At 41.3% G+C, this 27,506-nt stretch overlaps 1 protein-coding gene across 15 annotated transcripts in view; it reads right to left on the bottom strand.

Moving 5' to 3' along the window:
• Positions 1 to 27,506, bottom strand: part of MITF (melanocyte inducing transcription factor) — a 311,298-nt gene that overhangs the window by 158,920 nt on the left and 124,872 nt on the right. The window contains exon 1 of one of the 15 annotated variants that reach the window (XM_072941681.1): positions 17,815 to 17,918. The exons of the other annotated variants lie outside the window; for them this stretch is intronic. The gene's annotated coding sequence lies outside the window, so the exon portion shown is untranslated. Of the gene's footprint in view, positions 1 to 17,814; positions 17,919 to 27,506 lie in introns of those variants that run through there. 15 annotated transcript variants of the gene reach the window in all.

Raw genomic sequence — 27,506 nt, 5'->3', positions numbered from 1 at the left:
TTCACCCCTACTTACAATGGACACTGTTAGCCCTATCTTGAAAGACTAAATAACAATAAGATTTAAAAGATACAAGGATGAAAAATTGGGCCAGTGTGAACTTTCAAAAAGCCAAGATTTTTATATTTTGCAAGAGTAACAATTTTTAACATATCAAGAGGCTGCCCCTTGGGTCTCTGGGTTTCTTTTTATAGATTGGCACTTAACTGATGGCACAAAAAAAAAATCAGAAAGCACGATTTGTTTTTGCTCACAAAAATGATTTATCACCGTACTATTAATCTAGCACTAGTAAAATCAACTAAGGAACATGTATTTTTCTTTTCTAATTTGTGACACTTGTTGAACCACCGCACAGTTGAGAAGAAAAACAACTGGGAGAACTCTTCAGGGGTCAGGGAGCTTCTTTCAACTCCGAGCTGAATCACAGTGGCGACGGTGGATTTCACAATCCCTCCAGGGTCTGTAAACACTGGCGCCAATCACAGCATTTGCCCTGATTAACAAACTGGCTTGAGACCCATCAAAAACTTTCACATTTGAAATTTAACACATCTATACTTAGAACATGATTCATAGGACAACATTTGCTGCAGGCAAAACAGCAAAATAAACAAAAAAGGGGGAAAAAAAGCTGAGGCTATATATTTGTTCTTACAGAAAGGACAGTGATCAGAACTCTCAGACCTGAAAGAGCATAGGCTAATTAGAGTGTAGGACCAGCAGAGCATCCACAGGTCATTATTAGCAGTGATAAGGCATTAGGAATTAAGGAGTTTAATATGTGTGGAAAATACTGTGGCCAGGAAGTTAGGATATATACAGTTGACCCTTGAACAACATAATTTTAAACTGCATGGGTCCACTTATACATGGAATTTTTTTTTCAACAGTAAATACTATAGTACTAAACAAGGTGTAGCTCCATAAATCCCCTGATGCAAAGAGCCAGTTATAAATTATACGTGGATTTCCCATGGCATGAAGAGGGTGGATGCTCTAACCCCTGCACTGTTCAACGGCCAACTGTACATGAGGCCCTGGCCCTGACACAAGAAATTAGGGAATGGGAAAGATGTGGTGTGAGTCTCATGCCCAGCCTAAAAAGAGATTGGCTATTTCTCAGTTTCAGTCATTCGTTGACTGGACAAAAGTTGGCCCCGTGTCCGGATTTTCCAGTCTTCCAAGAGAAGCCAGAAGTAGAGATTTTAATGCAAAATTTCCTAATTTTTTTAAGAAAAGTTGACCACTAATTCATGTTTTGTCCAAAAAAGATCACGAGTCCATTTGAATATGTCTGTGGGCCACATTCAGCGTGTAGCCTCAGGGTTTGCAACTTGAAGCAAGATGTTCGAGTGTCTCAATTAAGTAAATTAGTACCAGGAAACAAATAACAATATTTTTTTAATTCTAGTTTAAAAAAAAAACCTATCATAAAATTTACCATCTTTTAAGTGTTCAGTTCAGTGATGTTAAGTACATTCACATTGTTATGCAACCAATCTCCAAAGCTTTCTCATCTTGCAAAACTGAAACTCAATACCCTCTAAAAAAACACTCCCCTTTTCCCCCTTCCCCAATCCCTGGCAACCACCCTTCTACTTTCTGTTTCTAAGAATCTGACTAGTCTAGATACCTCATGTAAGTGGAATCACACAGAATGTGTCTTTCTACGACTGGCTCATTTCACATACCATAATGTCCTCAAGATTCACCCATGTCGTAGCATCTAAGACTTCCTTTTTAAGGCCAAATGATATTCCATGCCATGTATATATCAAATTTTGTTTATCCATTCATCTGTAAATAGATATGAGAGTCGCTTCTACCTCTTGGCTATTGTGAGTAGTGCTGCTAAGAACATGCGTTTGAAAATATCTCCTCAAGATCTTGCTTTCAATTATTTTGGACACAGAACCAGAGATGCAATCGCTGAATCAGATGGTAGTTCTATTTTTAACTTTTTGAGGAACCACCACACTGTTTTCTATAGGATTTGTGCCACCTTACAATCCCTTCTAACAGTGCACAAGGCTTCCAGTTTCTTCACATTCTTGTCAACGCTTGTTATTTTCTGGGTGGATTGGTTGGTTGGTGTTTCACTGGCTGGGTGGGTTGTGTATTTTTGCTTTTGTTTTTGTTTGTTTTATTTTTAATAATAGCCATCCTATCAGGGGTGAGGTGGTATCTCTTTGTGGCTTTCATTTTCATTTCTTTTATGATTAGCAGTGCTGAACATCTGTTCCCATCCTTGTTGGTCATTTGTATATCATCTACAGAGAAATCTCTCTTCAAGCCCTTAGCCTATTTTTCAATTGGGTTGATTTTTTTTTATTGAGTTGTAGGAGTTCTTTACATATTCTGGATAGTGACCCCTTATCAGATACATGATTTGCTATTATTTTCCATCATTCCACAGCTCATCTTTTCACTATGTCGATTATGTCATTTGATGCACAAAAGTTTCTAGGTTTGATGTAGTCCCACTTGTCTAGCATTCCTTCTACTGCTTGTGCCTTTAGCATCACATCAAAGAAATCATTGCCAAGTCCAATGTCATGAAGCTTCTCCTCCAGGTTTTCCTTTAGTTGTATAGTGTGGGGTCTTATACTTAGATCTTAATCTATTTTGAGCTAATTTTTGTACATGGTGTAAGATAAGGGTCCAACTTCATTCTTTTGTATGTGGATATCTCCCAGCACCATTGGTTAAAGAGACTGTCCTGTCCCCACTGTGTGGTCTTGGCACTCCTCTCAAAGATCTTCTGAGGATAGATGTGAGAGATTATCTCTGAGTTCTCTTTTCTTTTCCACGGGGATATGCATGTGTCTTAATGCCAGGACCATACTCTTTAAATTATTGTGGCTTTGTAATATGCTTTGATATCAGGAAGGATGGAGTACTGCAGTTTTGTTTTTCTTTTTCAAAACTGTTTTGGCCATCAGAGCAAATGCACATTTTTCCATGAAAGGCTCAGGTTTTTCCAAGACCCATTCTAGTAAATGCACTTTTTCAATACTCTACCACTACTAGTGCATAAAAGCACTAACTTCAGGAGGGTTTAAAGACATAAAGCAACTTCTCGGGAATTCCGAATACTAAAAGGAGTAGACCCAAAGTATTCCTGGTTTTGATAGTGTAGGGAATAGTGATTAAAAGGACAAGGCCCAGAGCCAAAGAGATCTCTGTATTTTGGCTCCACAATTTCCTGTCCATGCAATCTTGTGCTTATTACTTAATCTCAGTCTTCCTGTCTCTAAAATGGAGGTAATGATAGCACCTCCCAGGGCTGCTGTGAAAAACAAACTGAACAACACAGATAAAGCACTTAGCACAGTGCTTTCCTGTCACACAGTCAGCACTCAGTCCAACTGTAACCACTACAGGAAAATCTTAAGAATTTACACCTCTCAGTATTAATGATTTTTTTTTAATCATGGTGTCATTTTTACAGAAGAAAATGTCACGTCAGGCATCCAGAAGACCCATGTGGAAACCGATATCCTTTATTCAGTAGAACATGAAGTTTGAAGTCAGAAGCAAGGAGCAGTCACACTGAGATCAATACGAAGGAGAGAGTAATAAACCTAGGGTAATTTATATGGCCTTAATGAAACTTCAGACTCACTCATCCAAAAGGCATCTGGTACAGAAAACCACTGGCCCCGCCAGAGACTCAACTTAATGCTTTTCAAATTCAAAACCAAAACACCAAGACTCTTCAATAAGCTAAAAGGGAGAGAATTCCTGAATGTGGCCTAGTGTGGAGTGTACTACTAAGAAAGAGAGCAGCTTAAAACTAAGTCCTTCAGAAGTTAAGTCACGATCTAGGCCTCTTGTTCATTAACTGGCCAGTTTCTCCTGTAACTGCTAATATAAGCGTATGAGAGAAACCTGTCAGGTGAATTGTGTCATGAGTCTCAACAGTTTAAATCTCCATCCGTTCTCACTTACTCTGGAAACCACCCAACTTTCCATACCTCCTCTGCAAAGCTCAGGCCTCCTCAGAATCCAGGAGTAGAACATGGCACCACTGTCTATACCAATCAGCCTAAACCCATTTCCTCATCAGAGGCACTGGCTCATAAATGGGAACATGATTTAAGTCTGGCCAATATGAAAGGTTTGATCTTCTTCCTTGCGATTCTCAAAGAGCTTCCAGAATATGCCTAATCTCTCAACCTCTCTCAATCTCTCTCCCTCTCTCCCTCACTAGAAATGAGGCCTTCAATCTCAGTCCCTCTCTCCCTCTCTTCCCCTCTCCCTCCCCCTTTGGATGTGGAAGAAGGAGTAGGTAGCCTCAGGAACATCTGGTAGACATCTGGACATGAAGTAAAACCAAAAATAGACTAAAGGTGATATGTCACCATGAAAGCAGAGTGAATTGGATCAGAAACCAGACGCATGATAGTAAAACCAGGCCTCTCAGTCAAAACAATCCTGAAGTTCAAACCAACCCTGCACTCTTCACCTCAATGAACCAATAAATCCCCTTTTTTGCTTTAGTTGGATTTTATGTCATTTATAACTGAATGGGTTTTTCCCTGATACAGTAATCAAACTGTAATGTTACAACAAAACTTTGAAAATAGCATACACTGTCAAGGATGTATGCCCTGATGTATGCATTTGGGTTTCTGGCCTCAGATCCTTGGACCTCAAAAGGTTAAGACCACACAAACAAACACATGGCCCCCAGTCTTACAGGGAACTCAACATTAACGTTACTCAAGTGTCATGAGCAGTCATCTCAGGGCCACCTACAGGAGCCTGAAGATTCGCCTCCAGGGAGCAGTAAACATTTTCCAGATATCTCTCCTTTCCTCCCCTAAAAAAGCTATTCAATCTGTCCTGCTAGGATTCACATTTCTCAGTGTTAGCCAAAATGAAGGCACTCTGGGTATTTGACAGGACAGCATGGAGACCCAGGACTTCAAGAGCTTCTTTCTTCTAAGAAGCTCAAGGAGCTTTACAGTCATTTACTGTCAACATTCCCACAAAGCAGACAGAAGCAGGTACTCCTGCCCCTGGTGGCAGCAAGACGGAGCCCTGATGAAGGTCACCAGACACTGGGCAGTTACAGAATGAAGTCAGACCCTCAGGGAGTCCCTGCTCTGGTTTGAAAATACATCATGTCTCAAACCTATGTTTGAGGGGAAGCAAAGTCAGAATAAAATGATTCTGTCGTTTGTTATTCCCCCAAGCGCATGGAGACAGTCTCCCTTCACCCCTCCTCTCCTCCAAAGGCAGGAAAGGTCTGCACCAAGGAAATCTGTGAAACACTGGACAAAGATAAACAAGTCTGCTGACTGCTGGAACTTGCAGAACCTTTACTACGTTGATGCACATTATGACACTCGAGATGGTTAAAGAAGTAAACACAAATACACCTGAGACCTGAGACTGGGGCCTGGCACATATATGTGTGCTGAGTAGACGACCCCAGAAGAAGTAGCAGTAGCTAAGAGGCCAGTGTTGTCTGGGGCCAGACTGCTTGGGTTGGGATCCCAGCTCTCCCACACAGTAACAGGATGACCTTTCTCCATCTGTGTAACTGGGATCAAAATAATATCCACCTTGCAGTGTTGGCACATCTAAAGTGCTTCAAGTGCACACAGGAAGCGCTCAGTAAGTGTTAGGTGCTATGGGTGCTTTGGTTGCTGCAGCCCTGAGATGAATATCAGAATGTAGTTTTACCAAATTTATTTGATCACAGAACCCTTTTTTTTTTTTAACATAAAGCATCCTATGGTGTTACTACTTGGCTGATCTCTGAACTCTACTTCTTAAATTATCTTCAATATCCTCCTTCTCCTCTCAGAAGATAGAAATCACCCTGGATGTGTCCACCTGTCTGCCTCTTTCTCTCTTACCCAACCCTCCCAACCTCTCCCCTTACAAGATTCCTTTTATCCCTCAGCCACTCAGTAAACGGACATGGTCTCAGGCCAAAGGCCATGCTGTTTCCCAAGGCTGGACTTTCTCGTGTCGTATTTACCCTCTCACTCAAAACCTAAACTCATTAAAAAAATAAGAAAACAGAGACTTCAGGAGCATGGATTACTTGGTAAAAATGACTGTAGAAACTGACTAGGATGTGATTTAAGGGGGGAGGGGGAAAGCTGGCGACGGTGTGTACTTCAGTCAGAGAGCGTGTAGTGTTGTTAAAGGCATGCACTTGGGAATCCAAGAGATCAGAGTTCAAGTTCCACTTCTACTTCTTACTACTTGCCTGTCTTTGAGATGATTATCTATAGAATGCAGATAAAAGATGGTGCTTAGCTCCTGGGACTGGTGCCAATTTAAATGAGATAACGCATGGCAGGCACTCAGCAGGGTGCCCGGCACGTTGGAAGCATCAATAAACGCCTGGCTGGCTACTGCTGTTAAACTGTTGTTACTGCAGCCGCCGCGGTTATTCCAGGACACAACTGCCCCAGAGCGCAGTGACTCACGGCCGCTCAGCTGGCCTGCTCAGCCCTCATGAGGAGCGCACCAGCCCCTTGCAGGGTAGCCTGAATGATACTCAGTGCCACGTCTGTCAGTCCAGCTCTACAGCCAAGGATTCTCTGTCAATACAAAGTTCTTGAGGAAGAGACGCAGCGGGAAGATAACAGATTTGTACCATTAAAAAAAGAAGAAGAAAATCCAACTGCAGCACTTGGGAAAAATAACAGGCGCTCTCACTTGTATGAAGTAGCCCAAACACAAACCAGACAGCTCGGTGCTGCAGCCCAGTCTTTCCAGATTGCAGTACGGGACCCTTGAGATTGACTTGAGAGTCTCCAAGAGAAAACACACCTTGGAGCCCACACTTCAGAAGAAATCACCACAAGTTTCTTAACTTTGTAACACTTAAGTTACCACTTTCCTAGGCTAAAAAAGTCCTCTTATAGGTGGGGAGGGTATAGCTCAAGTGGTAGAGTGCAGGCTTTAGCATGCTCATTGAGGCTCTGGGTTCAATCCCCAGCATCTCCTCAAAACAACAAATAAATAAGCAAACCTAATTACCTCCCCCTCAAAAGAATTTTTTTTAAAAATTAAATTTAAAAAAAAAGTCCTTTTATAAAGAAGAATCTGCCTCTAAAACCATTGTCTGGATTAATATACCTTTAGGCATATCCATCCACGGCACCTGGAAAATTCCTAATCTCCTGGAATCCAGCTAGCCATTTACTATGGATTAAAGTGGAGCTAGCTAGTTCAGCTCCTCAACAAAGGAATTTCTCTAATGTCGGGGAGAGGGGAAGGAATTCTTCTGTCAAGAATACTTTTTTTGGTTAAAAACTTCCTACTTTTTGAAAATCCATGAAAACCTTTAGTTTTGTGACTATTTCCTACACTTACAGACCTCAAAGTCCTCAACATAGCACACTGAGGGAGTCTTTATCACCTGTTCTGAGATCCCATAAAACCGTCGAAATGATTTCTCAAAGATTTGATTCCTTTCTCTCACCCTATAATATAGTAACCTCTAGAAACTTTAGAAATGTCTGCACTAAATTCTGGGATTTATAAAAAGGAAGAGTCACAAATTGCTGAAAAGCATTGATTACAACACCCATTATCAAAGAGAGCGTGGGTCATCCTGAGAAAAGAACAAACAGCATTTTGTTCCTTCCTGGAGATTTGCTGTGGAGAATAGAGGGTATTTAAAAAAGAAAAATTCTTCCCCAATGGCTCCCTTGATACAGACCACAAAGGAAAAGATGGAACCGTATACTGCTAACATGAACAAAAGCCCGTCATGAACAGTAAAAAATATATGCCATTAGAGTAACCCTTGAAATAGTTTTAATTTATTTGAGGGAAGAGGAGGAAGAGAGACAGACAAGAGGAAAGTGAACCAAAAAAGGGATAATTAAATTGAATTTCATCCTCCTGTTTATACATTTGAGAGTGCTCAAACAATGGTGTGCCAAAGAATCACACAGGAGCTGAGGAAAATATAGTTTCCTGGAAACCTCGAATCAGTAGGGCTGGCGACCCAGGACCCCAAAATTCATATTTTTAACGTGCTCCCAGATGATTTAGAACACAGTGACCCTCAGACTACACTTTGTGAAACACTGCTTTTAGACATACAGGGAAAAAAGAAATACATTCTAGAGTACTTAAAACATCCTTTATTAGAACTTTGCATATAAGTAGAATAAAGTATCCCACAGCCCCTGGCAAATGCTTCAAGTAGGGTGGGAAAATCTTTCATTTTTACAGTGTTGAAAGCAACAAAACCTGACGTTCTGTTGTTACAAAGGCTGTGTGTGTGTGTGTGTGTGTGTGTGTGTACATGTATATGTATGTGTGTCTGTATGTATACTTGACTAAGTTTTCTGTGGTCAAATAAAGCACCTTATCTTTCTTTCCTACTTGCCCTACATAAACTGTTAGTTAAGAATAATCAGGATTTTTAGAAAGATGACTATCGTTAACTCCATCATCCTGTCTGCAATTTAATACTGTACCGAGGGGCAAGAGAGACAAGAAGCATCCAAGCAAAAGATAATTTCTGGCATCTGAACTTGTCCATAATCCATCAGAGGGTACACTCAGCCTCTGCTTCCAAACCAGCGCTGTGCTCACACCTGGAAAAGAACCTATCTGTTCACATGCATGAATTTAACTGGACTGTCACTCTGACGGAGAAAGAGAATCCTAGTTTCTACCTGGGAAAGAAGGAACAAAGCAAAAAACTGTCTTTCAAGAGAATCGGTCTCCCCATTCTTTATACTGAAAGCAGTGTAAACCAGCAAAGAGTCAATTTCCTTATCACTGTAGGAAATTCTCAGGTGATGTTTTAGGGCTCTGTTCTCTGTGTCAAGGAAATAAGTTAACTTTTATGTTCTCTTAAAAGTCTGTAAAACACATAGCTCGAATATAATTCTATTTACCATTTTAATTTCAATTAACTCAGGTTGCACATTCCTAGATTTACAGAAGTAGATAGCAATAAAGCCTATGGAAGGCCTGGTGGTTACTTGGAAAAGATGAAAGAATCCTGACAGAAATAAACCTGGGTGGAGAATATTTAATTAGGGAAGGATCTAGAAAAAAAAGAAAAGACCCATAGTGAAACAGGCTTTGAATGGTGAATTGTTATATGCAAGCAGTCCTCTAAAAACACAGTGCACACCCTATGCAATATTGCTTGGGTTTGGAAACCAGACAGCACTGGATTCGAATCTCAGCTTGTCACTTAATTAGCTACGTGACTATGGGTACATCGCATAACCATACTTGATCTCAGTGTCCTCATCTGTTAAATGCAAAAATAACAGTAACTATCTAATAGAGTTGTTATGAAGATAAAATTAGATAATGCATGCAGAGTTCTTAGCACATAATAAGCATTCAATAAATGTTAGCTTATTATTATTCTATAATAAGGGTCAGGAGTGTGGGTGTGAGGGTAATTTGACCTTGGCATCCACTGACTGATGGGGATGATTAAAAAAAATTTAAGAGCTTATGATGCTACACGTCAAGGGCCCAAACAAGTAATTCAAAGTGGCTCATGTATTGTGAAAAAAACCCAGCTCCACAAACACCTCTCTAAATAATTACGGCAGACTGAGATTCTTACAGGGCAAGTCCTCCATGCAGGGCCACTTGGGCTGTGCAGTGAACAATGCCAAGGCTGCCATTCCTAGACCACAGTCTGAAAACACCCCTTATATGGGTTGAACTGTCTGTCCCCCAAATTTTATGGTGACGTCCCAACCCTTGCTACCTCAGAATGTAACCTTATTTAGAAACAGGATCATTGCAGATACAATTAGTTATGATGAAGTCACAATGGAGTAGAATGGGCCACTAATCCAACGTGACTGGTGTCCTTACAAAAAGGGGAAATTTGAACACAAACACACATGCAGAGAGGCCACATGAACACTGGAGTTACGCTGCCACAAGCTAAGGAACCACCAGAAGACAGGAGGGAGGCCTGGAACAGATCACTCCCTAGGGCTTTCAGAGGGAACGCAGCCCTGCCGATGTCTTGACTCCAGACTTACAGCCTCCAGAACTGTGAGACAATACACTTCTGTTGTTTAAGCCACTCAGTTTGTGGTACTTTGTTTTGGCAGCCCTAATAAACCCTGTGAAGTCAGGCAACATGGCAGCCTTATCTAGAGTCCGCCAACTGCCTTCCGGAGATGTTGATCCCCAGATCCCTAGCATGATGAACGATGCTAATGTCTGTTCCAAATGAGTTTAAATGCCCATCCACTGGACAGGCGATGTGTTCTGTATGCTTCAGAAACAGAGTTCAGTAAAAAGGGAGCAAGTACATTCAGGAGAAGACCTGTCAAACACTCAGCAACACACACCATCCCCAGTGTTGGGGCCACTGGAATTCAGGAAGCCGGATGGCGGAATGTTCAGACTGATGTTTGCCAAGACCAGCTGCTGTGGCCAAAAGGTAGACTGCCTGCTTGGGAACACAAACCTTTTCCAACACAAAACTGTCACCTTTTCTGATTTGTGTAAGCAGTTCTTCAAAAACTTTCTTGGGTGTCTATATCAAATGAGAATTTGATTCTAGAGTCAATGGCCCTCTACTGGAAAAACATACTTTACCCCAACATTGCCCACATTTCCAAGGGTCTAAACAGGGTCAGCCTGATGGGTGTGTGACATGCAGTGAACAGGGCTCGGGCTTGGTTTCATGTTCTGCTGTCACCAGCTTGAAATTCTTGCTTTTAAAATAAAGGGTCCCACGTTTTCATGGTGTACGGGGCCCTGAAAATTATATGATTATTATAGAGCTGGTTCTAGGTCTCAGGAATACAAAAGTGCCATGATAATGGACATCTGCACCTCGTAGGGGCCAGTAAAAATTCAGGATTCTTATGCAACAAACTTTATGTGAGGGCTTCTTTCCTAAAAGGATACAAGATTAGGAACCAAAGATTAATTAACAACCTGGTCACATATTTGAAAAATACACACTCACCAAAATCAGGAGTAATCTGTCTTGTCACTTAACAGTAGCACTTTCTAAAAGAACTAGAAAGCAAATAACTACCAATGAGTTATGTTTCCAAAGGAAATCATTGTATTAAAAATTAAATCTTCTCTAGAATCACAGCTACCATAAAAATAAAAATAAAAAAACTTTGTATTAGGCAGTTCTCACAAACTTCAGAGTAACATGGGCTGATAAGCAGAAGTATTTGCCCCGCCTTCCCACCTTATCTTGATAAACACCACCACCAATAACTGGACATCCAGACTTCAGTCGTAGGCAGCCTCCAAAGATGGCCATCAATGAGCCAAACCAGGACTCCCCCTATTCACGCCCATGTGTAATTTCCTCCCCCCTACACACACACAATAAATCCGGGCTGGCCTGTGACTTGCATTAACTAAAAGAAGGTGGCAAGAGTGATGCTTTGACAATTCAAGACCCACCTTAAGGGGGATGTTAGCTTCCTTCCACCTAGTCTCTCTTGGAACATTCACTTCAGAGAGCTCTGAGCCACCATATGAGAAATCTAGTTACCCTTCTAGAGAGACCACATGGAGAGGCCACCAGAGGCCCGGAGACCCTATGTAGGAAGAGAAAGTCCCAACTGTCTCAGGGCCGAGACGGATCTCCAGAGTTCTCGATCCCTGGTCATCATCCACCTATGATTCTACCTACATGAAGGACTCCAAGGAAGACCAGGAGAAGAACGACCCACTTGAGCCCAGTCAACCTCCAGAAATGAGAGATGTAATAAAAGAGTTACTGTTTTAATCTGCTAAATTTGGAGCGATTTGTTACACAGCAGTGGATAACTGAAACAAGCTTTCAACATTCCACTGAGAAAACAGAGGCTAGGAACCAGTAATTATGAGGTGATTCTAGTCCACAGATGAGAGTTAACTGGTGTGCATCTTTTTTTTTTTAAGTTGTATTCAGGAACATTTAAAAATTGGGAGGTCTCACATAAAATTCTAGATTCCTGGCTTCTGAGAAATCAGAATACCAGCCACACTTGATCTCCATTCTCACGTGGTCATAACCAGCAGCAGCAGAACAGCAGTTACCCCCTCTACAAAAGGCTCACAGTCTTTTCCAGTGTCACATAGCTTTACTGGGCCCACCTCCCCTCAGTCACACTGCCTGGTCCCTATCAAATCATCTTGTAACTCTTACGATGTTTGGCAGAGTGACTGGCACACAGCTGGTCCTCAATACCTACTTGCTGAGCTAATGCGCAAAGCATCAAATGCTCTTATCATCTCGGATGATAGCCCAATCCTATTATTACTACCTCGGGTATCCCCTCCTGCCCAAACCTATCACCATGGTCTTCATGTCCTTCTTAGATCATTGCAAGAACCTCCTAAGGGTCTCCTAGCCTCCAGGCCACTCCAGTCCACCCCACGAGGATCACCCATTTAAAACACAGACTCGGGCATGATGGACCCCTCTTGAAAGTCTCCAGTTGATTTCTGGTTGTGATACTGTACTAGATGTTACCATTGGGAGAAACTGGCCAAGTACTTGGTATCTCTCGGTACTATTTCTTAAAACCACATGTTTTAGAAATCTACATTATCTCAAAACAAAAAGTTTAATTTTTAAAATCTACAAAAATTTTAAATGTACATATTTGTTGACCCATAAAATCCACTTCTATTAAAATTATATTTGTATGAATTTTTAAAGTGTCTTTGTTTGCTCCCCATTACCTATAAAATGAAGTCCAAACTCACTCAGCCAGACTTTTGAGGCTCTCCTCACCGTGTCCTTTACTGGAAACAATAAATCTCTGAAATCCTCAAACACACCCTGCACACTATGTGCCTGTGCTCAGCCTGGGGCCATTCTCTATCAGCCTGTAAATCCTCTGCATTCTCCAACACGGGGTTCAAACCCTCCAAAACACCTTTCTAGAGTCACCCAGCAGAAGTTAATCTCTCCTTATCCAACAGCCCTCTATATTTCACTTGCATCTTCAGTGTGCCCCTGATACCTTTGTTTCAGAGATATTTTTGTATATGCATGTGGTAGGGACCATAAAACCATTGCCTGCTCTTATCCCAACTTCAGGAATAGACAAGTTCAGAGAAGGTAAGTAATATTCCCAAGATCACACAGCACAGTGGTAGGCTTGAATGCCTCCTTCCAAGATCCCTGCTCCTTCTGCTCAACCTCAGGGACTGAAACATGATTTATCTTCACAACCACTCTCGGCTAAAACAGTCACTGAGAGAATCCTGCATATATTAGGTGGTGAGACTCTCTTGAATTAAACTGGAATAGAGGACAAATATTTGCATTTTATGATACCGTGAATAACGTTACCTTCAAAAAGAGTGAACAAACATTTCCCCTCTCTGGTTTTAAACACAGAATAATTACATCCTTCACAGATACAAGTCATAGTAAAGGGTATGACATTTTCCATCATGCACCCCCTGCTTTTACTTGCATGTCAGTAACTGAACACCAAATGGAATTTTCCTCATTTGCTCTAAACCCAAAGAGGTCATCTACTGAGAGAGAGCTTAGGAATAAAGAGAATTTGGAATAAATCTGAGAAAAACATCTTCTACAGCTTGAGAATTTTAATCAGACAGGGGGAAAAAAGATGTTTGATATATTTTAAAGACAGTTAGGAGTTATATGTGTTTGAAAGTAAGCAAAAATATAGTTGAAGTTTAAACACAGTTCATAATTTACATGTTAATAAGAAATGACAGCTTGGAGCTGACTACAGAGTTGAGAGGAAATGTGTCCATTGAAATTTTTCATCCATGTGGTTAAACTTTTCCACGTCCTCAAACATTTCAAACCCCTTCATCCTGTACCAAAAACCTGACTGAGGCAAACCAGGCAACTATCTGCAGATAGAAGTTCCACTTCCCTTGCTTCCTACTAACAGAACCGTAATTTGCCCAGGACAGCAATGTGCCCAGTAAAGAGCTACTATGTGCCACAGTCCTGACCAGTGAGACACAAGGAGACATCCACAGGGAGTTTCTAGAAAGACCTGTGTTGTTCTGCTACAGGTGTTTCCCCCTTTTTTCTTTCCCTTCTTCTTAAAGGAGATGTGATGCCTGGAGGAGCAGCAGCCATGTTGCAGTCACAAGGTGAAAAGCATCAGAAAAAAAAGCCAAGGCAAATCACTGCAAGGATGGTCCTGACATCATGGAAACACTCAAAGAATGGCAGTGGTCACGGACCCCTGGGCTTCTTGTATGGGAGACAAATGGATCCCTATTTGTTTCGGGAACTGTTAACTGGCTCTTGAGTTTCATGCATGAAAAGGTAAACCTGATTCAAACATAAACTCTACCCCCAGAATTGTGCCTGCCCTAACGCTCTCTCAAGTGACAGCCGCTCCACCTGACACCTCGTGTACGAAGAAGAATACCCGCCCTCCCCAACCTGTTTCTCTCCCAAGAGCTTTGTCTCTGTAAACAGCACCATTGTTCCACCCACCTGCCCGGGTGAGAAATCTGAAAGCCACTCTTCTTCCTCAGTCTCTCTCTGTGTTAAGTCAACCAACCACCCAGGCCTGTGCTGCTTCATCCCCAGGGTTTCCCAGCGTGCGACCACCATGCAAGTCCAGGCTGGCATCATCTCCTGCCTGAACTGCTCCTCATCGGTCCTCTTTGTCACCACCATCTGCAACCCATTCTCTGTGGCAGGGACACAGTGATCTCTCAGAAACACAAATAGCATCCTATTAACTCCTACTTAAGACTTTTTCATGCCTCCCTATTGTCCTTTGAAGAAAGCCCACCCTCCAAATCATGGCTTAAAAGGTCCTCCATTCTATGGTTCCAATGACACTGAACTCCAATTAACTTTCTCTCCAGGTTCCAGCCTTCAAACCATCCCATACTCTCAGCAGATATCTGCACATGCCAGGAGGAAGTTTTCCTGTGTATTTTTGATTAAAATAATTCTACTCATCCTTCCACGATATATAGTCTAGGAATTCCATCAGCACCTCCACATTTTGACTTGAGAGTATCAAACAACCTAGGCCTGGTGCAACCATTTGCATTTCTCCACACATTCAACTGCTCAGTGCAACTTCCCACCTACCATTAAAACACAGGGGACTTGGGGTCAAACATGAGACAAAACCCTGCTTTTCTCAAATGCCATTTATAGCTCTGTATTATAACTGCTGTTGTTTCTTCCCTGACTTTTCTTAAAAAAAAAAAAAAAAACAGGAAGTTGAACTGAAAGATATATTGCAAAACAGAAAGGTTTAAATATGGACATTGTAGACACAGTGACCCAAATGACTCAAGTGGAAAATGTTAGCAGCACTGGGATCAGCGCGTATCCATTTCTGGTGATGCATAGTTATCAGTCATAAATCAGATTTAACAACAGAAATTCAAACATGGTCAAAACTTTATGAACACAATGCCTGTTAAGATACAAGATAGGGTACAGACTTGACTTACATATGGTTTATGTGATGGCTTTTATTTTTTTTTTGTTTTAGAAATTTTAGTTCCTGATGCTTCCTATGAGTCATTTTCCATGAATATAAAACTGTCCACAGAACACTGACCCTGACTCACTTGGACCTTCTGTGACCTATAGAACTGTAAAGGCACGATGACCAGGCTCTTACTGAACATTTTCTATCTGCTGGAATAGCTCCATTTAAATAAATACACCAATTGTAACAACAGACTTCGACATTACTTTCCACATATTAAACATGCTGAATTCCATAGCAGGTTTGTGGAATCCACCTTAGAATATATGTTCTATGTAAGACAGAGATATATTAGCCATAAATTTTTAAAATGGAAGCAATACTAGTGATGGTAACAACAATGGTAAGAAGAGTCCCTGCTGTAGCTATGACTTACTAAGTATTTTCCATGGTCCAGGCCCTATGCGAGTAAGCACTATGCATATGCATTACCTGACTGATTTCTCATAACTTGGCACTACAACTAAAATCAGTCCCATATTACCTAAAAAAAAAAAAAAAAGGAAACAGAGGCTCAAAGAATTTAGCCATTTCTTCATGGTTGTATACCCGGTACTGATGGAACCTGACTTATGACCCCACACCACCTATCTGTGGGACCCGGGCTTCTTAACCGCAACTGTAAACATCTACATAGTATTTCTCATGTACCAGGAGTTGATAAATACTCAGTTAATCTTCATAATAACCCTGCAGAGCAGATATTATTACCATTCTCGTTTTACATTATGAGGAAATGCTAACATGGAAAGGTCAAAATGCTTTACCAGGTCAAAACTACTTTACTAGGTCAAAATGCCCCAGACAATAAGCTGCAGATCCAGGATTCATACCCAAGCCAGGAGCTCCAGAGTTTGTACCTTTAACTACCACCCTATCCACTGTACCATCCCCCAAGTAATAATACCTTTAGGGCATTTATCATGTGTTAGGCATTGTGAAACTTCCCATACATTATCTCATGAAATCTTCAAATAACTCTGAGGTAGGTGGTCTTTTGAATCTACACTTGACAGATGGAGGTTCTGTGGCTCAGAGAAGTTAATTCAGTTGCCCAAGGCCACACAGCCAAGTGCCACATTGGAGACTGTAAAGCTCAACAGTTGGGTTTTGCTTCCCACCTCCCCCAGTTTTTCCTGAGGCATGAGTGGCTGGGAAACAGTATGCATCAGACTTTCCACCTCTTTAAAACTATTCAGTTTATGTAATTTAGGGTGTGGCTATTCAGATACCTTTGAGCTAATCTACGGGAGCCAGCGCAACCACAATGCACACTCCAGAACAATGCATGCTTTCTCTATAAATTAAACATGCCAGCCCAGCTTTGGAAAAGTCAATGTGATATGAACACTCAGGACAGTTTAGTTTTAGAAATAAAGTCCATTGTTGTTGTTTTTCTCTTTTACACACACTATGGAACTTTGCTCTTTCTTCTAGAGAAAGTATCTCTCAGTTTTCTATTTTACTATTCACTTAAAAGTTCCATTATTTAACCTAAAACAAATCTCTCCAAAATAGCATTATGAATCCTAGTAAGAAAAAGCCCTTGTTTCTTTATTCATTTTTAATAAGTAGAAAGGAGTAGGATCTAAACAGAATTAAAGCTGATTTCTGGAAACAAAATTAAGGAATAAAAATGCAACTACAGCAAAATACATTGATATAGCCCAACATGTCAAGCCCACACCAATTAAAGAATGCTGATCTGTGCGTGTCACCGGGTTTTGGTTTTTGCAGAGACAACTTTAATAAAATTCCACAAAGCCACAGAGTCATGCTGGAGACAAAAATCACATCTTCAGCATCCTCAGTGACATACAAAGTCAATAACAGTTGTTACCGTAGCCAGGACAGGCAGAGACATTTAATATGAATAGACAAGAGAAAACCCAGAGTCTGCCTTTTAATCATTTACTCTTTCATTTATGGACTCATTTAATCAACAAATATTTATACTGTGTCTGTCTGTGAGCTAACCTCTGGGATCACAATGATGAACAAAAGAGCCATGTTCCCTGACTTCACAGACTTGGGAGACTGGAGACACGGATGAATATAGGATAATTATGTAAGTAACTGAGTATGTAAGTAAGCAGCATGAAAGAAAAGACCCAGAGATCATAAAAGAATAGCAGAGCAAGCTAATTCAGATGACGGGGCAAGGATGTGGCTCAGGAAGCAACCTTTAAATTGAGACTGAAACATGGAGAAGAAAGTAGACCAAAGAGTGATCAGAAAGTGTTCAGGATGGCGGGAAGAATCTGTGCAAAGGCCTGAGGAAGAAAAAAATTAAAAGGAGGCAGTGACACAGGGGTCAAGAGCTCCTGGCTCTATTTTCAGCTCAACCACTAACCTGGGCAAGTCCCTTCACCTTTCCGGACTTCAGTTTCCCCTCCAGCTCCAACAGCAGTCATTGGCACAGTCACTGGCTCCCCCAGGCATTACCACAGGGACCGCCTAGGTGCTGAAGGGCTGGCCTCACTCTTCTGAGTCATGACGCTCTTAACCATGGGAACTTCAGTTGGCAGCAGTGCCTCCAAGCACCCCACTCCCCAAAACATGGCAGGGACTCAGCAGAAGGGCCAGTCTAGGCCAGCGGCAGCCCTTCTACCCTCTTGGGAAGTTGTTTCCGGAATCCTCAACCTGGAAATTTTCGACATCTCCAGGCTGCCCAAGACGAGGCCAGTTAGTAGAACAGAAGGAATACATTATGTCAGTGGATAAAATGACTAGGGCTCCACCTTACTCCTGATGAAGTGTTCACACTGGAAGCTGGAAGATCAGGCAAGGCTAGGGCAATACTTCTCCACAAGGGAGACAAAGGATCCGATCAGTCCACATGGGGCACTAAAACATCAAAGGAAGTCGAAGAAACAGTCTGACAGAAGAGAGATGGTTGAGATGCCCAAAGGACATTCTCTAGTTATAAAAGGTGGTCCCTACGCTGCCTTCTAAAGAGGGCTGATTGCAGGACCTTGATGTGCTGAACAGCGTGATACAAGTTTGGGGCAAAGCAAAATCGCTCAGGTCTGCAGAAGAGATGCTGCCGGGCCTCTGGCACCTCCCACCTCACATGGAACTAGGTCTAACTGGGTGGTGGAGACAGACTTACAGAATATTGGTGCGAAGGTTCACCTGGATTATCAGTCTGCCTGGACTCCCATGAGCCTCAGGCTGGCCACGACTTCCTGCCCTCCTTCCTTGAAATCTGCCTTATACTTTCTTAACCAGGCCTGTCTCCTCCTACTCAGCTCCTTGAGGGCAGAAGCTGTGTCTTGTTTACCACTCCATCCCACTGTAGTGCTCCCTGTAGCACTCGGTAAATTAGCTCTACTTTATGTAACTGAAAAATAGGGTTATGGTTATATGATAAAGCTTATAATCTGTGTGTATCCAGACCAATTAGGCTGCAAGCAATCTTTAACATCAATACACGAAATTACTTTATAGTTTACAAGGTTTTCAATGTGAGATGTTTACGGAAAACTACAAAAAGGAAGTGCAGCATGAGAATTCACATATCTGAGGTCCTGCTCTGTGTATGCAGATAAGTAAGCAGCCACAAATATGAAATCCTCAAACACACTAAGATGGCAGGGGACAGGGACTGATGAATGCAAAGAGGCCATATCAAACACTGGAAGGTCATTTACAATTATCTAGTCCACCAGCATTGCTTTATACGCTCAGAATGCTGAACTAATATGCCCCCACCTGGAGACAAAACCATGACTTAAATAATGATCTCCAAATTCTTAGATCATTGTTTTCCCCACCACACTGGACTGCCACCTTCATTACTCAGTTTACTTTACTCCTCGAGCTGGAAATCTGCAAAGGCTCTCCATTCTTCTTGAGTAAAAGGCAAAGTCTGTAGAAACCCCTAGAGGGTCTGCCTCCACTTGGACCCCATTTCTTCTGCTATTCCTACTACTCCCCTCTTTGCTCAGCCTGTCCCAGCCACTGTGGCCATCGTGCTACTCTCAAATCAGGCACATTCCTGTCCAAGGTCTAGGTGCCAATCCTTCTGTCTGTCTGCTGAGCCTTTCCCCTACATACTGACACGATCCACTCTCTCATCTCCTACAGATCTTTCCTCAAATGTCCTTGTCTCAATGAGGACTTCCCCGTCTGCTCAACTTTAAGTTACAAGTCACCCCAAACCCACCCGTGCTTTATCTCCTCTACAGCACGTATTACCATTTAACATATTTTACTTAGTTTCATACTTATTTCTGCAACTCTCCCCTCCCCCCGATCAGCACAAGGATTCTGGCCCACTGCTCTGTTCTTCGAACCCAAATGATTGCCTGGCACACGGCAAAACCTCAGTCAGTATAAGTGGAATAACTGGTTATATGGATGGATGGAGTTCAAAAGTGGCTCAAATCCAGAGAATTCAAGAGCTATGAAATGTCTGAGAGCATCTGGCAGCCCCTGGGAAGCAGCTTGTGGCCTGGGTGGCATCTACCATCACTATGTGCCCACTCTAGAACTGGCATTCACTGATACTCCGGGTAAAAGACAGTAAACTAAGGTATGAAGTGACACGAAGACTTATCAAAGCAACCCCCTTTGAGGCTGCATGACCCTAGGTCAGAAAGGCAACTTGCAAGCCAAGATTTTTAATCAGAAACCAGATGCCCTTACATGTACAGATGCAGAAATCACTTTTGAACTCTGCTTCCCTGTGCCCTTCAGCGTGAGTAGGAGGGGACGGCTTACTCAGATTGGACATCTCAAAAGAGAGACCAGATTTCAAAGGTTTTTGGGCATGAACCAACATTTGCCATTAAGCCTGAATGGCTGGCACAGCTGAACCTCCATGCATCATTCTAAATATAAAACACCAAGCTTCAATTATAACTTAATGACAGATATATAAAGGAAGGTATTAAGAGTAGCCAAAACAAGGCAGTAGGAACCAAGAGTAGATATTAAAACTACATAATGGTTGGCCCCACCGTCAAGGCAGAAAAAAGTAGCAACATTCAGACAGACTCAAACCAACATAAGCAGTTTATGGTCTTTCATGCTTAAGAATCCAATAAATGTTTGCATCCAGGCTATACCTCACCCACCAGTACCTGAAATAGCAAAAACATTCACCAGGAACTACCTGTCTGAACTTGAAAGACATGGACTACTCCTAACTTACAAACAAGAAACACCAGGGATCACTAAAATCCTTGCTAACTTCCAGTCTAATTCAGAGCTTGACAGCCGAACAAATAGAAACATTGGACACTAGAGTTTTCCATTCCCAGTCTCAGCAGTCCCTCCCATGCACTGGACCTGCTACTCAACCCAACGCTTTTCACGACATCCCTTATTATTCATTTACCAGTCTGTACCCCCAGTTACATTTTCATTCCTTTCCTGGAGAATCGGGGGTGATCTCCACAAGCCCCAAATATTGGGGCCATTTTAAAATACCATTAATTGCACACAGAATCATTTCAGGGAAAACAAACAAACAAAAAAAGTAAAAGTCCTAGAAAAGAACTGGTGAAAAATATTCCAGAATTGACTGCAATGGTTAACTCTTACTTTCCAGTATTCGATGCTTCCATAGCTAAAGCTAAGACAAGAATAGCTGGTCTCTTAAATCTACGATGGCTGAAGCAGGAGTGTGTGTGTGACACACCATCTGTAGAAACCTCCCCATTGGCTGATGGCACACTGCTGGAGACTCACTTGGGACCATTCAAAACCATTAAGGCTATTAAATCTGAGTTGGGCCAAGTCTAGTAAACAAATGTCACCCCAACAGGAAATGAGTTAAGCTGGCCTTCAAAGTCATTTAAGCAAATACTCACAGTCAGAGTGCCTCACAAGAAGCTTCTCATTAAATTCTTCTGCTGTTGATTTTGTCCAATTTAAATCAGAAATCACTGGAAATGTTCATTTTGGGAAAAACATATATTTAAATGGAGTGACTTTCAGTGGGTTTTTGAGGTGACTAATGAAGAGTCTCTAAACATTGCTCAAGTCTCTCTGGCCGCCTCTTACATGGCGACAGCAGGTGCACGAAAACACATTTAGGAAACCAACATGGAATGAACCCAGCTTCACCTACATGAAGTCAAGTTTCTGATCTGGAAATTCTAGACCATAAACAGTCCCACAGGACGGAAGAGGTCCCAGCCAGTTACGGTGCTGGTACACTTCTGTCGTGTTTGAATAACTTGCTCATTTGAAAACGTAGCCATCTCCACGCTTTTGTTTATGCTAAGACTACACCTAGGACACTTCATTTGCCAAATGAAATCATCCTCATTGTTGAAAAGCTCTCTCAAATCTGACCCTCCAAGGAGCCAGTCTTTGTACTATGGTGTAACCCACTCCTATTTCACGTGCTCTTCAGGTGTAACCACTTCCTACATTCAACCGTCTGGGACCTGGTTTTCCTTGCCTTAGACCCCGACTTTACTTATTCTGTCTTGTGTCATAATCGTTACTTGCCTTACTGCTCCACTTAACACTAAGGATTTGTGGGACCAGAGCCATGCTTTCAATTCCTCTCTACTTCTACGCAGTTGCTTTATGCCCAGTAGATACTCTAAATAAATACTGGTTGAATTGAAAGACTCTAAGTCTTGGATTAAATTCTTTAAATGTCTCCAAACAGTCTAATAGCTCAACGACCAAACCTACTTAAAAATTAACTCAAATTTTAGGAACAATGAAGTCACTCTAAGTTATAAATAAACACTCAATGTGTTTATTTTCCTAGTTTGGAAAACCAAGCCAGCCATAGGCAATGACCTTCCCTGGGTAGGTGGCTCAAAGAGTAATGAAGTCATTTCCTTCAAAGATGATGGGTTTTCAGGATTCTCTGGAATGCATATCTACCCATTAATGTGTCATTAACAATAGTTCCCTCTGGGTAGAAACAACCCTAGAACATGACAGAATTTTTGAGCAGCTCTGCACTACACAGGACTCAGGTGTCAACACAACCTCAGTGTGAAGGCCCTACTGCTTGTAGTAAATCAAGAGACATGTTTCCTAGAGATACTAGGAAATATCCCATCAAATTTGTGTAACTATCTCTATGCTCATGTTCCAAGGGTGTCATTCACTGTATTTGCATAAGCATCCATTCGCATTTATGTGAATAAAAAAGATGAATGAGGGAGTAAAAGGGTAACTTTTACCCCAAAACATAGGTTACCAGATCTAGCAAACAAGAATTATAATGGCCAATTAAATTTAAATTCGGGGGGAGGGTATAGTTCAGTGGTAGGGTGCATGCTTAGCATACACAAGGTCCTGGGTTCAATCCCCAGTACCTCCTTTAAAAAAAACAAACATAAAAACCTAATTACCTCCTTCCCCTAAAACAAAAAACAAAAAACAAAAAACAAAAAAAAATTTAATTCAGATGATCAAAGAATAATTTTAAGTATAAGCACCCCATGAACTGTCTGAGGCATGTTTATACTAAAAAATTATTCTTTGTTTATGTGAAATTCAAATTTACATGAACATCCAGTATTTTATTTGGTAACTCTACTTCAAACCCAGAAATTGTCTTATTGAGTCTTCAATTAAAAAAAAAAATACAACAAGTTTCCTCTGTGTAGCACAGGGAACTATATTCAATATCTATAGGAATCTATAATGAAAAAGAATATCAAAACAAATATATGTATATATATGACCGAAGCATTATACTATTTACCAGAAATTGACACAACATTGTAAACTGACTATACTTCAGTAAAAAAATAGTTAATACAAAAAATTTAGAAATTTAAAAAAGAAAGCACAGAGCAATACATGCATTTTGTGAAGCCTTGATTTTTAGAAAGCATACAAAAAAAAAACAGCAAACAGTGTTACAGAACACTTTAGAAAGCTCAGTATAGTGATGGTAGGAAAAACAGCAAGTAAGGTACACTGAGTACTATGTGCCAGGTACCATGCCAAACCCTTATCTCATTTAATTCGCACCACATCCTTATGAGGTAGCAACTATTACTATCATCAACATCATGATCATCACCATTATTATTATTTTTATTTTTAAAGATAAGGAAGATAAGATACAGAGTGGACAAGTTACCCAATGTCACAGAGTAGTAGGGCAGAGTCAAACCCAGGCTGGTGTAACAAAAGGGCTTATATGCTTAACTGCTACCACATTTTACAGGTGAAGAAACAAGAATTTTAGCAATGGCCCAGTCTCACACAGCTGCTCATCAGTTCAGCTGGGATTTGAACCCGGAGACAGTCTGACTCCAGCCTCTTCACCTGAACAACATACTTCCTCTCCAAGTCACGCGCAGTGGGAAAAGTACGCCTCCCTCCTAAACCACCTGCGATTATCATCGTAATAAGTTAGAACACTTCATCTTCAAAGAACAGTGCTTGAACCCAGAATGCCCTCCTTGGAATTTTTATCAGCTCCATCCAGTTGAATTTTGACTCCTTATAACCTAAAGGTTATCCTGAGTTAGTTGGAGAATGTGGAGAAGAGTTCTTTTTGGAGGAAGAATTTGTTGTTACTGTCATTTCTGTACCAAAACATCTCTTTCAAATAAGCCACTTATCTGATGTCTACCAGTCTTGCTGCCTTGAGGCAAATTCTTCCTCCTGTACATGAATCCCAAACACTGGCAATAACCTGGAACACAGACATGAAGGTCAATTTGAAGGAACCACCAGAGTCAGCTTCAAGATCCAACTGTGTGTGGAAAGATCCTAAGAGCAAAGATTTTTTTCTGCTTGGATCTGGAACTAAACGACCAGGATTATTCCACATAAAACATCAGAGTTCAGAAAATATCCGAAGCTATCAAGAACTTTACCTGGAGCAGATTTACCTATGGTAACCCTCGTATGTCTTATTCTAGGTACCACTGGAGAGAAGACAGATATCTCTAGTAAGACCATGTGCGTGTGTGTGTGTGTGTGTGTGTGTGTGTGTAAGTATGTGCAACAGAAGGCACATATAATACAGTGCTTTATCTAAGTTTACCCTCAAAACTCCCTGTAGGAAGCAGAGAACATGCTGGTCAGAACATGAGTTAACTGCAGGAAAAGAAGGTGGTTGTCTATGGACAGAATGGACACAGATTTTTTGCTCAAGTAACTTACAAATACACAGTAATCTATAACTGTCTGTGTACTTAACTGTGTCTCTCATTAGAATATAGGCTTCCTGAGGGCAGGGACCATGTCTGTTTTATTCACGATTGCATTTCCCACGCACCTGGTGATGCAACGAATGAATAAATGAGCAGTTACTACTGCCACCAGTAAGCAGTATGCACACAACCTTACTTTTGCCCTTATTGCTCTTAAAACCTGTGACCGAGGTCTGTCTTGCAATCACGAGCTCTCTTTGGGGTTGAACGCTGCATGTGTATCATCATTCCTCACAAAGACTATTAAGCTGGAACCATCGTAACTGGCCTCCGTGACACCAGACCTTGGCCATCCTCCAACCTGTTCTTCATTTGGCAGCCAGAGTGCTATTCCTCTGCTTAAATCCAGCCATGCTCCCTGGTGCTCCAGCCACGCTGAAAAGCTTACACTCTCCCAAAGACACCACACTGCACTGCCCTGCCACATCTCCTGCCTCCCTGGAAGGCTCTCCTCTCATCTGCTTGGCAGTCATCTTCCGGTAATGAACTCAAACTCTATTTATTCTGTGAAACTTTCCTCTTCCCTTCTTCACCACTCCGTCTTTTGTCCCCAAAGGTGCAATTACAAACCCAGCATCATATTCATGTCACTGCGAGTTACAAGAACGCAGGGTTCATGTCTTAATGGCTGGCCATGCTATTGCTAGGACACTGTCTGGCATGTAGCAGGTGTTGAACAATCACTGCCTAGATGGATCAATGGGTTTTGGAAAACAACAGTGGAAAACTTTGTTAAGCTTATCATTTACTGGCCTCCTACTCCACTGGAGGAATATTGTCTGGACCCATTCATTCAGTTCTACCTTTAACTGCTAAGTCTACCAGAAAAAGGGTAGATATTATTGAACTGAGGGACGATGATGCGTGCTGTTATTGTTTAAGTGAACACCTGCTGACCAGGAACCTCACAGAATATTGCCTCCTTTTTACTGGGCTTGAGGTATCAAAAACAAAATGACCCCAAATCAAGGAGCCGTGGTAAGGGCCCTCAGAGAGAAGACACTGCTGAGACAACAAGTTTTGCCTCTAGTGTCCAAGGTGAGATGTGGACATCTGGTGCACTAAATTCAGCTCCTTCTGTGTTCACAGGACAAAAGGAAGTGATTGTAGGCAACATTTAGCATGGCGTAGCCAGAGGAAGGAACAGCCACATACCACACAGGCCCTTGATCTAGTCCCGACCCTTCAATGAACATAGGAGAAGAAAGAGTCTTCATACATGCTTAGCTGAGGGTCACACGATTACTTGGTGGCACAGCTGAGCCTGGAACCAGGCCTCATAATATGTTCATTTATTCAACATTTATTGAGTGACTGTTAGGTTCTCCATGGTACCATTTGCTGGGATAAAATGATCAAAAATATTCATGGTCATCAAGCTAGTGAAATTCACAGTTCATTTGACGCCTAATCCATAGACCCCCTTCTACCTTATAAATGTCTTTCCAACTCCCACCTCCTCTCAGATACAAAACTCTCATTTTTTTTGACATTCCGACATTTCCTATATAAATATAAAAATTCTTTTTTTAAAAATACCTCATTCCAAATAATTCAACCAATTCATAACCAATCTTTCTTTCCCCTCCATGACTCTATTTATTCCAAACTTTTAAAAACTCACATTTAACCAAAAACTCCACAGTGATCTTTGAAATATTTTTCAGGTAGCTGTATCATTCCCAAATCTTATCATCAAAGAACTCACCATCACAACACTAGAAGGAAATCTTATCATCAAAGAACTCACCATCACAACACTAGAAGGAAGTATCTGCTAAGCGTATAAGAGATCCTATAATTCACATTTTCCAGAGGTTAAACAATCATCACTTATACTCAGGTACTCAAACCAGTGCTGGTTTTTACAGTAAGATAATTCTTTTATTCCTAATCCAAATCCTACCACTAAAAGTAAAACTAAATCCACTGTATCATCAAAGACAACAGAAAAACCCAGTTACCATCATAACACCAAATAGTATAGTACATGATTTTGGTCCACAATTCTTCTCTTTAATCTTTTTCTCTTTAAAATTAGAAAAAAAAAAGTTACTGGGAAAATTAAGCAAGAAAAGGGACTGCTCTGAAATCTTAAATAATTTAGACAAAAAAAAATTTTTCAAAGGAAGTAATTACCCTGAAAGAAATATTTATTTATGTACCTATAATTTTTCACTAAGGACTTTCCTTTTGATTCTGGAGTAAACACATGATTTTTCAAATTCATGGTCTGCAAAATCCCGAGGCACTAAGCAGCCCTTATTTCCATAGAGTAAAAAGACACATTCTGGTCTTATTCTAAACAGGACACCAGAAAACAAAACTAATCCTGTGAACAAACAAATCTTAGCTAAAACTCATTGAAATAATCCAAATGGTTTCCATTCCAGGGAAAATAGTAAGTCAGCAGTTTGCATACGGCTGCCTTTTCCAAATACACAAAATAAGCAAAAACACCACCAGAGGAAAGTGCAAATGCTGAACCCTTTCTATTTCTGTTTCCAGGGACGGCAGTTTGATCAATACCGCAGCCCGCACAGCGCTCCGCCACCGTCCACGCACACCTGCAGGTGGCCCCTGCTGTCCCGCCCAGAGAGCCCCAAGGACTCCCAGGACGAGGTCCAGGGAGCCATCAATCAAATCACAAAGAGAGAGACAAGAAAGCCTGGGCCCCAGATTCCACCTGCTACGGCAAGGCCGGGAAAGCCAGAAAAAATTAATGTTTGAAGGTGTCTAGCAACCAGAACTATCACCAAGAACACACAGACTTTACACCAGAAAACAAGAGAGACAGAGGTAGACAGTCCTTAAAGAATACAAGACTCTGGAGGGAAATAAATAAATAAATAAATGAATCACAACCCTTCACCTACTACCATTAACAGCC

The sequence above is a fragment of the Vicugna pacos genome, chromosome 17, assembly GCF_048564905.1.
Source record: "Vicugna pacos chromosome 17, VicPac4, whole genome shotgun sequence".
NCBI lineage: Eukaryota > Metazoa > Chordata > Mammalia > Artiodactyla > Camelidae > Vicugna > Vicugna pacos.
Note: the sequence above shows the minus strand (reverse complement) of the source record. Positions and strands in the feature narration are given on the sequence as shown.